Below are 17,191 nucleotides of genomic sequence, written 5' to 3'. Positions count from 1 at the left end.
GGGGATTATCAGGCACTGTATTTACACTGGGGATTAGCAGACACTGTATTTACACTGGGGTATTATCAGTCACTGTATTTACACTGGGGATCATTAGACACTGTATTTGCACTGTGGGATTATCATTCACTGTATTTACACTGGGGGATTATCATTCAATGTATTTACACTGGAAATTATCAGTTAATGTATTTACACTGGGGGATTATCAGTCACTGTATATACACTGGGGGTTATCATTCACTGTATTTACACTGGAAATTTTCAGACACTGCATTTAAACTGGGGATTATTAGACACTGTATTTACACGGAGGATTATCTGACACTGTATTTACACTGGGGATTATCAGACACTGTATTTACAATGAGGGATTATCTGTCACTGTATTTACACTGGGGATTATCAGACACAGTATTTACACTAGGGGATTATTAGACACTGTATTTGCACTGGGGGATTATCATTCACTGTATTTACATTGGGGGATTGTCAGACACTGTATTTATTCTGGGGATTATCATTCACTGTATTTACACTGGGGATGATCAGTCACTGTATTTACACTGGGGATTAAAGGTCACTGAATTTACACTGGGGATTATCAGTAACTATATTTACACTGCGGATTATCAGACACTGTATTTACACTGGGGAATGATCAGACACTGTATTTACACTGGGGGATTATCAGACACTGTATTTACACTGGGGACTATCAGACACTGTATTTACACTGGGGGATTGTCAGTCACTGTATTTACACTGGAGGATTATCATTCACTGTATTTACACAGGGAATTATCTTTCACCGTATTTACACTGGGGAATGATCAGTTATTGTATTTACACTGGGGATTATCAGTCTCCGTATTTACACAGGGGCTGATCAGTTACTGCATTTACACTAGGGGGCTATCAGTCACTGTATTTACACTGGGGATTATCATTCACTGTATTTACACTGGGGATTACCAGACACTGTATTTACACTGGGGTTTATCAGACACTGTATTTACACTGGGGATTATCAGTAACTATATTTACACTGCGGATTATCAGACACTAGTTACACTGGGGATTATCAGAAACTGTATTTTCACTGGGGGATTATCAGTCACTGTATTTACACTGGGGAATGATCAGACACTGTATTTACACTGGGGGATTGTCAGTCACTGTATTTACACTGGAGGATTATCATTCACTGTATTTACATGGGGAATTATCATTCACCGTATTTACACTGGGGAATTATCAGTTACTGTATTTACACTGGGGGATTATCAGACACTGTATTTAAACTGGGGGATTATCAGTCACTGTATTTACACTGGGGGATTATCAGTCACTATATTTACACTGGGGATTATCAGTTACTGTATTTACACTGAGGGTTATCAGACAATGTATTTACACTGGGGGATTATCGGACACTGCATTTACACTGAGGAATATCAGGCACTGTAATTTACACTGGGGATTATCAATCACTGTATTTACACTGGGGATTATCAGTCTCTGTATTTAAACTGGGGATCGTCAGACACTGTATTTACACTGGGGGATTAGCAGTCACTTATTTACACTAGGGATTATCAGACACTGTATTTAAACTGGGGGATTATCAGTTACTGTATTTACACTGGGGGATTATCAGTCACTGTATTTACACTGGAGATTATCAGACACTGTACTTACACTGGGGGATTATCAGGCACTGTATTTATACTGGAGATTATCAGTCACTGTATTTACACTGGGGGATTATCAGGCACTGTATTTACACTGGGGATTAGCAGACACTGTATTTACACTGGGTATTATAATTCACTGTATTTACAATGGGGGATTATCATACATTGGTGTTTACACTGGGGGATTATTAGTCACTGTATTTACATGGGGATTATCAGACACTGTATTTACACTGGGGATTATCATTCGCTGTATTTACACTGGGGATTATCAGTCACTGTATTTACACTGGGGATTATCAGACACTGTATTTGCACTGGGGGTTATCATTCGCTGTATTTACACTGGCGATTATCATTTACTGTATTTACAATGGGGTATTGTCAGACACTGTATTTACACTCTTGGGATTATATTACTTGGATGGACCTTATAGCGTGGTGCCAATTGTGGCTTACTCTGATTATCCCCCAGTGGAGTGGCTGCCCCTCATGACTCCCCAGTGCAGTGTTTGGCCTATTGTGCGCCATTGCTGCCGATGCCCAAGAGAAATCCCCCAACCCTGTGACCTTTGCTGCAAATATGCAAAGGAATATAGACAAGCTATGTTAGTGGGGATACATTTGTCAGATGGAGTATAATTTGGGAAAATGTGAGGTTATCCACTTTGGCAGAAATAATGGAAAAGCAAATTATACTTTAAATGGAGAAAAGTTGCAAAGTGCTGCAGTACAGAGGGACCTGTGGGTCCTTGTGCATGAAACACAAACAGTTAGTATGCAAGTACAGCAAGTAATCAGGAAGGCAAATGGAATGTTGGCCTTTATTTCAAGGGGGATAGAGTATAAAAGCAGATAAGTCCTGCTACAACTGTACAGGGTATTGGTGAGGCCACACATGGAGTACTGTGCACAGCTTTGGTCTCCATTTTTAAGGAAGGATATACTTGCATTGGAGACTATTCAGAGAAGGTTCACTAGGTTGATTCCGGAGATGAGGAGGTTAACTTATGAGGATAGGTTGAGTATGTTGGGCCTATACACATTGGAGTTCAGAAGAATGAGAGGTGATCTTATTGAAACTTATAAGGTAATGAGGGGGCTCGACAAGGTGGATGCAGAGAGGATATTTCCACTCATATGGGAAACTAAAAGTAGGGGACATAGGGCTAGAACCTCCACTTTTGTGCTTATCACCCAAAGATGGGCGATTTTTCTGGCGTGGGCATTAAAAAAGGGTTTTCAGATTGCCGGCTTCTCGTCCATTCTCAAAGCACCTAGTTTCTACTTTTGAAAATGGGCGTTACCTTGAGCGATATAAAATGGGCGGTAGCGTTAAAATTTTTTTGACCTTCTGCCGAAAAGTGTGGCCATCCTTAGCAACGGCATGGCAGTGTTCGATTCCCACGATTCTGGAGGTCAAGGGTTACCATGACATGCGCAGAAGAGGAGACACAGAGAGAGGGAGCTCAGAGGGACTGAAGGTGTGGCTGGGTGTGGTGTAGCTGCTTTGGGAGGAAGGAAGGAGAGTTTAGAGCTTCACAGTAAGTAGGCAAACAAAAGTAGCTATTACCAGCCACATATTTGACCGAATTTGGCCTATAATGGGGAGAGAGGAGGAGGCATCACAGCACGCTGTGGAGACTGACGCTGGAGAGAGCAGTGAGGTGGGCGAGGAGCAAATTGGAGGCCGCAAAAGAGCCAGGAGGTTCTCGGACGAAGCAAATGCCTCTATCCTGCAGGAGGTCCAGTTACGCTGGGGTGATTTGACACAGGGAGGGCATGGGAAGCCCATCCAAAAGGCCTACCAGAAGATATGGACCGGGATAGCAGAGGTGGTCTTGTCGGCGACCAACGAGGTGCATGAGGGCAACAGTGCCGCAAACGATGGAACGACCTTGTGGGATCTGCAAGAGTAAGTCAATTACATTGATTTACATATGCTTATGTGAAGAGAAAAATATTAGTGAAGACCCTTGCAGTCAGAATCAGGTGAATTCATAATGGGGAACAAGGAAATGGCAGACCAATTGAACAAATACTTTGGATCTGTCTTCACTAAGGAAGACACAAATGGCCTCCCGAAAATAATAGGGGTTAGAGGGTTGGAATCAATTATTAAAGATGTAATAGCAGCGCATTTGGAAAGCCTTGACAGGATCGGTCCAAGTCAGCATGGATTTATGAAAGGGAAATCATGCTTGACAAATCTTCTAGAATTTTTTGAGGATGTAACTAGTAGAGGGGACAAGAGAGAACCAGTGGGTGTGGTGTATTTGGACTTTCAAAAGGCTATTGACAAGGTCCCACATAAGAGATTAATGTGCAAAATTAAAGCATATGTAATTGAGGGTAATATATTGACGTGGATAGAGAACTGGTTGGCAGATAGAAAGCAAAGAGTAGGAATAAATGAGTCCTTTTCAGAATGGCAGGTGGTGACTAGTGGGGTATCGCAAGGTTCAGTGCTGGGACCCCAGCTGTTTACAATATACATTAATGATTTAGATGAAGGAATTGAATGGAATATCTCCAAGTTTGCAGATGACACTAAGCTGGGTGGCAGTGTGAGCTGTGAGGAGGATGCTAAGAGGCTGCAGGGTGACTTGGACAGGTTAGGTTGGGCAAATGATGGCAGATGCAGTATAATGTAGATAAATGTGAGGTTATCCACTTTGGTGGCAAAAATAGGAAGGCAGAATATTATCTGAATGCTGAATTAGGAAAAGGGGAGGTGCAACGAGACCTGGCTGTCATGGTATATCAGTCATTGAAAGTTGGCATGCAGGTACAGCAGGCGGTGAAGAAAGCAAATGGCATGTTGGCCTTCATAGTGAGAGGATTTGAGTATAGGAGCAGGGAGGTCTTACTGCAGTTGCACAGGGCCTTGGTGAGGCCACACCTTGAATATTCTGGGCACAGCTTTGGTTCCTAATCTGAGGAAGGACATTCTTGCTATTGAGCGAGTGCAGCGAAGGGTCACCAGACTGATTCTCGAGATGGCAAGACTGACATATGAAGAAAGACTGGATCGACTAGGCTTATTTTCACTGGAATTTAGAAGAATGAGAGGGGATCTCATAGAAACATATAAAATTCTGACGGGATTGGACAGGTTAGATACAGGAAGAATGTTCCCAATGTTGGGGAAGTCCAGAACCAGGGGTCACAGTCTAAGGATAAGGGGTAAGCCATTTAGGACCAAGTTGAGGAGAAACTTCTTCACCCAGAGAATGGTGAACCTGTGGAATTCTCTACCACAGAAAGTTGTTGAGGCCAGTTAGTTAGATATATTCAAAAGGGAGTTCGATGTGACTCTTACGGCTAAAGGGATCAAAGGGTATGGAGAGAAAGCAGGAATGGGGTACTGAAGTTGCATGATCAGCCATGATCATATTGAATGGTGGTGCAGGCTCGAAGAGCTGAATGGCCTACTCCTGCACCTATTTTCTATGTTTCTATGTTTTCTTATTTATTTATATAATTTGATTTGTAACAGTCATGAGTGACTATCATCAGATGTGAGGTCTTTCACTTTTACCGGGAATGTTTTACTCAAAGCCTGCAGTCACGGTGTACGTCTTTAGGTAAAGAATGATAATTATCATAATAATCATGAATATATCTGTCAGTTATGTGTTGTATCAATCTCTGTGACAGTATCTAGCAATGATATCATGCAATGATCTCATGCCATGTCGTCCTGTCACCTTTTACAGAAGAAGCTAGCGACGATGAGGTCCATGCAGAGGCGAATGAGTGGGGGGGCCACAAGTCACCAGCGACATCAGTGACATGGAGGAGCAGATGCTCGCGCTCGTGGGGAAGCACCCCCGGATGGTCACGGAAGTATTTTCAGACCCTGAAATGATGCCACGTGAGTAAAGCTTACTCTATTGCGTGATGTAAAGTCAATAGATGCCACACCCACTCATATCCGAACAATCATATAAGATAGATGATTTCTAAAATTGTCACATAAATAATGATGGCCTAATGAAAATCATTGCAATGCAAATGTGTTGATGGGCATGAAATGTGATATCTGTGGTGCTTTTATCATGCATTTGCTGCATGTAGCATTGGATTCGCCTTGTCACCCTAGCACCCACTTCTCCTCTAATAACCTAATTTGTGTTTTGCAGCTCAGCCAGCAGCGCATCCCAAGGCAAGACCACAGAGGCCAGGAGGTGGGGCGCGGGCAGGAGTCGGCGGACGATCCTATTACATCTGGTGCTGAGGAGCTCCGATTCTCGCCCGTCAATCTGCTGGGTCTGTTCTCCACGGATGAGAGCATGGACTTCGAGGAACCTGCATCGCCACACTCCAGAACCCATTACACACCAAGGCCATCTATTGGTCCTCCAGTCATTTCTGCCTCCACTCTGGAGGTACCGGCCCCAAGCACCTCGCCACAGGGCACCCCATTTGTCCCCAGGACGGCGCTGACCCTGTGGAGGTCCCGTAGACGTGGCAGGTCTGTGCCACGAGCGCGACATGACAGCGGAGAGATTGTACAGTTGTCCAGGAGGACTGTAGACATTGGTGACCAGCTCATCGAAGCATTGGAGGGCATATCCCAACAGCTGGCCACCATCTCCAGCACCATGACTGAGTACATTCCACGTATGGCGGACTCCCCGAATGTGAAAGCCAGGAACACGGCTGCCACAGCCCTCCCAGTGGTCCCTGAGTGCGGCACACCACCCCTAGGTCCCACAGCACCACTGCAAACGACAGATGGGAGCAAGGCCCAAGATCCTGCTTCTGCATCAGAGAATGTTGTCCCCTCAGCACTCCCCACTCCCGTACCCATCCAACAACCGCATCTGCCTTCATCCCCTCCAATGAGGCACCGCCTGAGGAGCTCTTCAGCCAGGCGCCGTGGAGCGAGGAGGGGAAGGGGTAGAGGTCAAGAGAAGGAGAAGAGGGGGGAAGAAAAGTGAGGTGCATGTGTGCAGGTGGGTGTATGCAATTTGTTGCAATGTATGGGGGCTGGGGACCACGCTCCTGCTTTGCCTTTGTATTCTGTGTTGTTGGACATGTTGAACATGTGATTTATGTCAATGGTGGAAAAGATGGGGTGTGGGCGGGGGTTGGGTGTTATTGGCTGTGATGCTTATGATTTCAGACCAATGTTGGTATAAAATTGTTGTTATTGAACATAACCTTGTTGCGCATTGTCTCAGATAGCTGGACCATTACACATTGGTGATTCCTTACCATGAAAGTGTTAACTACAACTTAACATCAATCAACATAAACTTTAACTGGCACCAAGGTGATGGGCACCATTGATGTCTGAGCTTCACATACACAGCAGAGTGTCAGCGTTGTCACTCACATCAGCGCTCTTTCAGGCAAATCTTTCCGATATCAGCTCCTCACGTAAGAGTGGGATTTAACAAATGCCAGCTGCACCGCTGGCGTCCGTCTGATTAGTTCCACTTTTTCTGGGCGGTTTTTTGAGCGAGCGATATTGTGGGCGATATGTGTGCGAGGTAGTGAAAGTGACGTTGGATGATCTGCTGGGCGTTAGTTTCGGTAAATCTGTTCTTTACGACAAAAAACAATGGCAGGCATTAATATTGAATCTCGGCATTAATTCCATTCGGACAGTAACGCTGGGTGATATTATGGCCGTTGATTTCGCCCATTCTGATGATTCCGCCCAAAAAAAGTGGGCGGGCAGTAATATTTTTTCCCGGTATCAAGCACATGACGAAAGTAACGGTCGCCGATAAGTTTCAAAAAAATGCCTGCCAGTTTCCATTTTGTGGCTAAATGGGCGATATCTGGGCATAATACATAATTTCAGCGGTAAAATGGGCGTTAAGTGAGCGTTAAGCATGCAAAAAAAGTGCAGGTTGCAGTCCATAGTCTTAGAATAAGGGGCCGCCCATTTAAAACTGAGAAGAGGAGGAATTTCTTCTCTCAGAGAGTTGTAAATCTGTGGAATTCTCTGCCCCAGAGAGCTGTGGAAGCTGGGTTATTGAATATATTTAAGGCGGAAATAGACAGATTTTTGAGCGATAAGGGAATAAGTAGTTATGGGGAGTGGGCAGGGAAGTGGAGCTGAGTCCATGATCAGATCAGTCATGATCTTATTGAATGGCGGAGCAGGCTCGAGGGGCCATATGGCCGACTCCTGCTCCTATTTCTTATGTTCTAATGTTGATGGAGTGAGTGGTAGATGCCTGGTTCTTGCCCCAGTATGCAAACCTGTCTTGTGGAATTTCACAGCTGCGATTTATAAAGAGGATATAATGTGTAAAGTCCTGTGCCCTCAGTACAGATTCACACGAGGCATGTAGTGAAGTCAAGGTCACTCTGGACCTGCACCTTTTATTTCACAGCTCTGGAATGCTGCACTTGCCTGAGACCTGTGCTTATATACCTGTCTCTTGCAAGTGCACCCCCGGTGGTAAGGTATGCTGGTGGTTACAGGTCATATCTTATTACAGTCATGTATAGCATGTTGGGAAACAGTTATATATAATAATGTAAGATACATGGCATCACCCTCCCCCAAGGTCTTATTGTCTTTATAAGTTCAGTCTCTCAGGTGGTCTATGCTCTCGCGTGGAGCGTCTGAGTTGTGGTTCAGTTGTTTGCCTTGGTGTCTGTTTTTCTTTGGGTGTGGTTGTTGGTATCTCGCCTAGGCTGTCTGTTTCGATTGGTGTGATTGTTGTTGACTCGCCTGGGCTGTCTGTTGGGATTGCCCTTTCCTCAGGTTGTTCCCTCTGTCTGTCCACCAGGTGTGGTGCAAGTTCCACATTGTAGTCTGCCTCTTGTTCCGCAGTGCAGTTGGTAAATCTGCTTTTGACTTGGTCTACATGCCTCCGGCAGGTTTTGCCATTGTCCATTTGTACTACCAATAGCCTGTTTCCTTCCTTGCCCGTTACTGTCCCTGCAAGCCATTTGGGACCCCTGCCATAGTTTAGTACAAACACTTTGTCCCCTATCTCATTCCACCTCCCCCTCGAATTTCTGTCATGGTACTCAGTCAGCTTACGGCGCATTGCCTCAACGATTTTGTGCATGTCTGGGAGGATTAATGAGAGCCTTGTTTTTAAAGTCCTGTTCATCAACAGTTGCGCGAGGGGGATCCCAGTCAGTGAGTGCGGATGAGATCTGTATGCCAACAGCAGTCGCGACAGGTGACCCTTCAGCGTGGGACCTTGGATTTTAAGCATGCCTTGTTTAATGATTTGCACTGCTCTCTCCGCCTGGCCGTTGGAGGCCGGCTTGAACGGTGCTGTCTTGACGTGATTTATGCCATGGTCAATTATAAAGTCTTGGAATTCTGCGCTGGTGAAGCACGGACCATTGTCACTGACTAATATGTCAGGGATTCCATGCATTGCAAATATGGTTGCGAGGCTCTCCACAGTGGTGGAGGTTGTGCTCGAGTTTAAAATGGTGCATTCGATCCACTTTGAAAATGCATCTACAACTACGAGAAACATTTTGCCCATGAATGGGCCCGCATAGTCTATGTGCACCCGCGACCACGGTTTGGTAGGCCAGGGCCAGGGGCTCAGTGGAGCCTCCCTGGGGGCATTGCTGAGTTGGGCACAAATGGTGCACCTTCGGTCGCAGAGCTCCAAGTCCGCATCAATACCAGGCCACCAGACGTGGGATCTGGCTATGGCCTTCATGAGAATGATCTCCGGGTGCTCGCGGTGGAGCTCACGGACAAATGCCTCTCTGCCTCGCAGAGGCATGACTACTCAGCTGCCCCACATCAGGCAGTCTGCTTGTAGTGATAGCTCATGCATGCGCCTGTGAAAGGGTTTTAATTCCTCGGGGCAGGCATCGCGAGCCTCTGCCCAGTCATCAGTTAGGACACATCTTTTTACTAAGGATAACGTGGGGTCGCTGGCTGTCCAGGCTCTGATTTGGCAAGCCGTCTTGGGCGAACCTGTGGACTCAAAGGCATTGATTGCCATGACTATCTCACAGTCCTGTTCGTCAGACCCTTCCGTGGTCGCCAGGGGTAGCCTGCTAAGCGCGTCGGCACAGTTGTCTGTGCCTGGTCTGTGCCTTATGGTATAGTCGTAGGTTGCCAGCATGAGTGCCCACCGTTGAATTCATGCCGAGGCGTTGGCGTTTATTGCCTTGCTCTTGGATAGGAAGGACATGAGAGGCTTATGGTCGGTTTCTAACGCGAACTTGGCCCCGAAAAGGTATTGGTGCATCTTTTTGACACCGTACACGCATGCGAGCGCCTCCTTCTCTACCATTCCATACCTGCGCTCCGCCCGCGAAAGTGACCTGGAGGCATAAGCTATGGGTTGTAATTTGCCCGCACTATTGACATGTTGCAAAATGCACCCGACCCCATACGCTGACGCATCGCATGTGAGAACTAGCTTTTTAACTGGGTCAAAGAAAGTCAAAACACTGTTGGAACACAGAAGGTTGCGTGCCTTATTGAAGCCGCGTTCCTGGGCATCCCCCCAAAACCAATTGCACCCCTTCCTGAGTAGCACATGGAGAGGCTCCAGCAACGTGCTTAAGTTCTGCATAAAGTTCCCAAAGTAATTGAGTTGCCCAAGAAAGGCGAGCAGTTCTGAGACATTCCAGGGCCTGGGTGCCAGGGGAATTGCTTGTTTTGGACTCTGTTGGGCGGATTCCATCAGCGGCAATCCTTCTGCCCAAAAATTCAACCTCGGGTGCGAGAAACAGGCACTTGGATTTCTTGACCCGTAGGCCTACCCGATCCAACCGCTTTAGTACTTCCTCCAAATTACAGAGATGGGAGTCAGTGTCCCTGCCCGTGATAAGTATGTCGTCTTGAAATACAACTGTCCCTGGGATGGACTTGAGCAGACTCTCCATGTTGCGCTGGAATATGGCAGCTGCCGACCTGATGCTGAATGGGCATCGAATGTACATGAAAAGGCCTCGATGTGTGTTGATGGTGGTGAGTAGCTTGGATTCCTCGGTCAATTCTTGCGTCATATACGCAGATGTGAGGTCTAATTTTGAGAAAAGTTTACCTCCAGGCAAATAAGTCCTCCGCTCTGGGCAGCAGGTACTGGTCCTGTCGGGAGACTCTATTTATGGTAGGTTTGTAGTCCCCACAGATTCGTACGGATCCATCAGGCTTCATGATTGGGACGATGGGACTTGCCCAGTCGCTAAATTCCACAGGTGAGATAATGCCTTCCCGCAGAACCTGTCTAGTTCGTGTTCAATCTTTTCCCTCATCACATAGGGTACAGCTCTGGCCTTGTGATGGACCAGTCTAGCATCCTGTGTGATGTAGATTTTGACTTTGGCCCCTTTGAAAGTGCCCACACCTGGCTGAAAGAGATGTTCAAATCGCTTTATAACTGTTGAGCAGGAGGTCCGTTCCTCTAATGACATGACATGGACATCATCCCATTTCCAGTTTAGTTTTGCCAGCCAGCTTCTCCCCAGCAGTGCTGGGGGGTCTCCGGGGACAATCCACAGGGGAAGTCGGTTCACTGTCCCTTTGTGTGTGACAGAGAGCATGGCGCTGCCGAGGACTGGAATGATTTCTTTGGTATAGGTCCTTAGTTTGGTGTCGACCCTTGTGAGTTTTGGTCTGTCTCTTTTATGCGGCCACAGTTGTTCAAATTGTTGAGCGCCCATGAGAGATTGACTTGCTCCTGTATCCAGCTCCATGTTGACAGATATCCCATTGAGTAGGACCCTCATCATTATAGGAGGCGTCCTGTCGTAGGAGCAGCGGCCATTGATCGTGTTGACCCGCTGTACATCGGTGTCCCGGGTACTGTCCCACCGTCTTCTGGTCCGCTTTCCGACTCATCCGATTCTTTTACCAGCTGAGCTGCCGTTTTTTTGCACATGCAGGCCAAATGCCCTGTATATTCACAATTTCTGCAAACAGCCTGCTGAAATCAACATTCCCTTGACGAGTGCCCACCCCCACACCTCCAGCACAGACTGCTTGCAAAGAATGAGCTACATCTGGCTGATCTCTCTTGAGCTTCTCTCAGTTTGTAGTTGATTGCTCGCATTGTGGGTTGATGAGGTGTGAACGGCTGTTCCTGTGGCCCTTGATGGCTTCTGTTGCCACTGCTTGTTGTCGAAAGCCTGTTCTGCCGGTTTTGTCTGTGGGTGGGGGTAGCAGCTTTTCTAATGCTGTGAACTCCTTGTTCCATTATTTCGTTAGTTGTCATACCTGCATTGTAAATCAACCTCGTTTCTTCTTCCCCTACCAAGAATGTCTGTGCAACCAGTGCTGCTGCCTCTAAGGTCAGGTTCTTGGTCTCTATGAGCTTTCGGAATATGCCTGCGTGGCCTATTCCTTCAATGAAAAAGTCTCTCATCATTTCTCTCCTCAGTTCATCGGAGAACTCACATAAACTAGCCAACCTCCAAAGTTCTGCCACGAAGTCGGGTATGCTCTGGCCCACACAGCGTCTGTAGTTGTAGAACCTGTGTCTGGCCATGTGTAGGCTGCTCGCTGGCTTCAGGTGGTCTCTTACCAGTGTGCTCAATTCTTCAAACGACTTGCTTGCTGGTTTCTCAGGTGCCAACAGATCCTTCATTAAAGCGTATGTTTTCGAGCCACAGCTGGTCAAGAGATGAGCTCTTCTCTTGTCTGCCGTATCGTCGCCTAACCAGTCTTTGGTTACAAAGCTTTGCTGGAGCCTTTCTATAAAGTCCTCCCAATTGTCTCCCACATTGTACTTTTCATCTGATCCGTTGTTCGCCATTCTGTGAATTCTGTAATCCCGTAATCCGTCGCCACTGTAAAGTCCTGTCCCCTCAATAGATTCACACGAGGCATGTAGTGAAGTCAAGGTCACTCTGGACCTGCACCTTTTATTTCACAGCTCTGGAATGCTGCACTTGCCTGATACCTGTGCTTATTATATACCTGTCTCTTGCAAGTGCACCCCCGGTGGTAAGGAATGCTGGTGGTTACAGGTCATATCTTATTACAGTCATGTATAGCATGTTGGGATACAGTTTTATATATAATAACGTAAGATACATGACATAATGTGCGGGATATTGATGGCTGCACACAGCGAGTGCGAGCAGGTGATTTGACCAACAGCAGCATTAACTTCCCACCTGCACACAGCCACACTGCAGACAGGGGACAGAGGACAAATGCAGCTACCCAGGAGCACAGCAGGTTTGTTGAAATAGAGACAGTGCTGGGCAGGTTTGATAAGATGTCGAGATAGCAATGGGAAGGGTTGATCCAATCTACAAAGCACAGTGGTTTTGAGGTGTTGCAGGGCAGCTTTGATGAGATGTAGACAGTGCTGGGATGGTTTGATGATAAACATAGAAATTGATGGGTATGTTTGATGAAATATAGTCAGCCCAGGGCAGGTTTGATGAGATGTCAAGACTTTGCTGGGCAGGTTGGTTGAGATCATAGTATCATAGAATGGTAACAATAGAAATAGTGGATGCATTGGTGATCATTTTCCAACAATCTATCGACTCTGGACACCTATGGATTGGAGGGTAGCTAATGTAACACTACCTTTTAAAAAAGGAGGGAGAGAAAAAACGGGTAATTATAGACAGGTCAGCCTGACATCAGTAGTGGGGAAAATGTTGGAATCGATCATTAAGAATGAAATAGCTGTGCATTTGGAAAGCAGTGACATGATCGGTCCAAGTCAGCATGGATTTATGAAAGGGAAATCATGCTTGACGAATCTTCTGGAAGTTTTTGAGGATGTAACTAGTAGAGTGGACAAGGGAGAACCAGTGGATGTGGTGTATTTGGACTTTCAAAAGGCTTTTGACAAGGTCCCACGCAAGAGATTGGTGTGCAAAATCAAAGCACATGGTATTGGGGGTAATGTACTGATGTGGGCAGAGAACTGGTTGGCAGACAGGAAGCAGAGAGTCGGGATAAACGGGTCCTTTTCAGAATGGCAGGCAGTGACGAGTGGAGTGCTGCAGGGACCCCAGCTATTTACAATATACATTAATGATTTAGATGAAGGAATTGAGTGTAATATCTCCAAGTTTGCAGATGGCACTAAACTGGGTGGTGGTGTGAGCTGTGAGGAGGATGCTAAGAGGCTGCAGGGTGACTTGGACAGGTTAGGTGAGTGGGCAAATGCATGGCAGATGCAGTTTAAGTGGATAAATGTGAGGTTATCCACTTTGGGGGCAAAAACACGAAGGCAGAATATTATCTGAATGGCGGTAGATTAAGAAAAGGGGAGGTGCAACGAGACCTGGGTGTCATGGTTCATCAGTCATTGAAAATTGGCGTGCAGGCGGTGAAGAAGGCAAATGGCATGTTGGCCTTCATAGCTAGGGGATTTGAGTATAGGAGCAGGAAGCAGTTGTACAGGGCCTTGGTGAGACCTCACCTGGAATATTGTGTTCAGTTTTGGTCTCCTAATCTGAGGATGTTCTTGCTATTGAGGGAGTGCAGCGAAGGTCCACCAGACTGATTCCCGGGATGGCTGGACTGACATATGAGAAGAGACTGGATCAACTGGTCCTTTATACACTGGAGTTTAGAAGGATGAGAGGGGATCTCATAGAAACATATAAGTTTCTGACGGGACTGGACAGGTTAGATGCGGGAAGAATGATTCCGATGTTGGGGAAGTCCAGAACTAGGGGACATAGTCTAAGGATAAGGCGTAGGCCATTTAGGATTGAGATGAGGAGAAAGTTCTTCACTCAGAGAGTTGTTAACCTGTGGAATTCCCTGCCACAGAGAGTTGTTGATGCCAGTTCATTGGATATATTAAAGAGAGAGTTAGATATGGCCGTTATGGCTAAAGGGAACAAGGGGTATGGAGAGAAAGCAGGAAAGGGGTACTGAGGGAATGATCAGCCATGATCTTATTGAATAGTGGTGCAGGCTCGAAGGGACGAATGGCCTACTCCTGCATCTATTTTCTATGTTTCTATAACAACTTGGAACTTATATAGCGTCTTTAATGTAGTAGAATATCCCAAGGAACATCACAGGAGCCTCAGCAAACACAATTTGACACCAAGGCATAAAAAGAGGATATTAGGACAGATGACCAAAACTTGGTCAAAGTGATCGGTTTTAAGGAGCGTCTTAAAGGAGGAGAGGTAGTGGCGGAGAGGTTTAGGAAGTGAATTCCAGAGCTTAGGGCCTAAGACGCTGAAAGCATAGCTGCCAATGTTGGAGCAATTAAAATAGGGAATGCACAAGGGACCAGAATTGAAGGAGTGCAGATATCGCGGAGGGTTGTAGGGCTGGAGGAGAATGAGAAGGATGGGAATTTTAGAATTGAGGCACTGCCGGACCAGTAGGTCAATGAGCACAGGGGTAAAGAGATCCGGAGAGAGAGAGAGAAAGAGACTGGAGATTGTCATCCCCCCCCTCGCCCCCCCCCCCCACCCAGTGACTGGGGAATGTCCCCCCCCACCCCACCCAGTGACTGGGGAATGTCCCCCCCCCCCCCACCCCCACACACACAGTGTGTGACTGGAGATTACACAACCGACCCAACACCGTGAGTGTGTACAGGCTGGAGATTACACATACACCTACAGTGAATGAATATAAACTGGAGATTACACTACCCACCCGACACTGTGAGAGTGTGCGGGCTGGAGATTTAACTGCCCGCCCCATACAGTGAATGTGGGCTGGCGATTACACTATCCACCCAACACAGAGCGTGCAGGCTGAAGATTACACCACCCGCCCAATACAGGAAATTACTGCCGGCTGGAGATTACACTACCCACGCAACACCGCGCAAAAGTTAGTGCCTGAGGTTACACTACTTACCCAACACAGTGAGGATAAACATCAGAAATAGGAGGAGTCGGCCATTCGGCCCCTCGAGCCTGCTCCGCCATTCAATAAGATCATGGCTGATCTGAGTTTCAAGTTCTGTTGTTCCACAGAGGCTCAAATATCATCAGCACTGTGCTTTCAAAATGACTTTCAACAACAACTTGCATTTATATAGCGCCTTTAACTTAGTAAAATGATCCAAGGCACTTCACAAGAGTGATTATCAGTCAAAATTTAACACCGAGCCATATCTGACGATATTGGGAGTTTGGTCAGAGGTAGGTTTTTAAGCAGTGCCATAAAGGAGGTGAAGGAGTCGTGGTGGAGGTGCGGCGAGTGTTTTTGTGGCAGAGGAGCGGTGAGGGATCATGGCAGAGATGCGGAGAATGTTTGTGGTGGAGGAGCGGCGAGAGATTGTGGCAGAGATGCGGCAAATGAGGGTACGGAGCCCAGAAGAGGCGAGGGCCCAGGGGCAGCACAGGCCAGCCCACTGCGATATGTGTGCACACTCGGTCCGTGTAGCAGAGCAGGTCTCCAATCATCCTGGTTAACCCTTGCCACTGGATAAAGGCCGAGCTCTGTCAAGCCTGTGTGGTGGCTGGTGTGCAACGGTCACCCCACGTTAATAAAATCCAAGCACAGGCATCTTCCACCCCCTCAATTGGAGCTCAGGGCTGGAAGATCAGCTCATTCATTGAAACATCTGTGAACTCGTGTGGAAGCAAGTCATCCCCATTCGAGGGATCGCCTATGATGATGACGATGATGATGAATGGGTGAACAGGACTTGGTGCGAGTTAGGATACAGGCAGCAGAGTTTTGGATGAATTTAAGTGGAAGATGAGACCAGTCAGGAGGGTATTGGAATAGTTAGATGCAGCACAGAAAGAGTTGATTTGACCCATTGTGCCTGTGAAGATTATTAGGTAGTGATTCAATGAATCCCAGTCCCTGCTCTTTCCCCATAGTCCTGTAATTGTTTTCCATTCAAGTATTTATTTCATTCTCTTTTGAATGTTACTATTGTATCTGCTTCCACCACTCTTTCAGGCAGTGCATTCCAGATCATAACAACTCATAGAATCATGGTCATAGCATGGAAGACCATTGGGCCTGTCGAGCCCGTGCCCGCTCTCTGTAAGAGCACTTCAGCTAGTCCCACTCCCCCAAACTTTCCCCGTAGACCTGCAAATGCTTTTCTTTCAGGTGCTTATCTAATTCCCTTTTGAAAGCCGTGATTGAGTCTGCCGATTAATTCACTGTATAAAAGTATATTTCCTCATCTCACCTCTGGTTCTTTTGCCAATTACCTTAAATCTGGTTACCGAGCTTTCTGCCACTAGAAATCGTCTCTCCTTATTTACTCTATCACCTCTAACAAAGCTCTTCTTAACCTTCTCTGTCCTAAGGAGAACAACCCCAGGCTCCCCACATAACTGAAGTCCCTGATCCCTGGTACCATTCTAGTAAATCTCCTTTGCCCCCTCTCCAAGGCCTTGACATCCTTCTCAAAGTGTGATGCCCAGAATTGAATACAGTATTCCAGCTCGGGCCTCACCACTGTTGGATAAATGTTTAGCACAATGCCCTTGCTTTTGTACTCTATGCCTCTATTAATAAAGCCAAGCATCCCCATACGTTTTTTTAACAGCCTTCTCAACTTGTCCTGCCAGCTTCCCAGGTCTCTGTTCCTGCACCCCTTTAACATTGTACCATTTAGGTC

Source organism: Pristiophorus japonicus, chromosome 12 (genome assembly GCF_044704955.1).
Source record: "Pristiophorus japonicus isolate sPriJap1 chromosome 12, sPriJap1.hap1, whole genome shotgun sequence".
NCBI classification, from domain to species: domain Eukaryota; kingdom Metazoa; phylum Chordata; class Chondrichthyes; family Pristiophoridae; genus Pristiophorus; species Pristiophorus japonicus.
Note: the sequence above shows the minus strand (reverse complement) of the source record.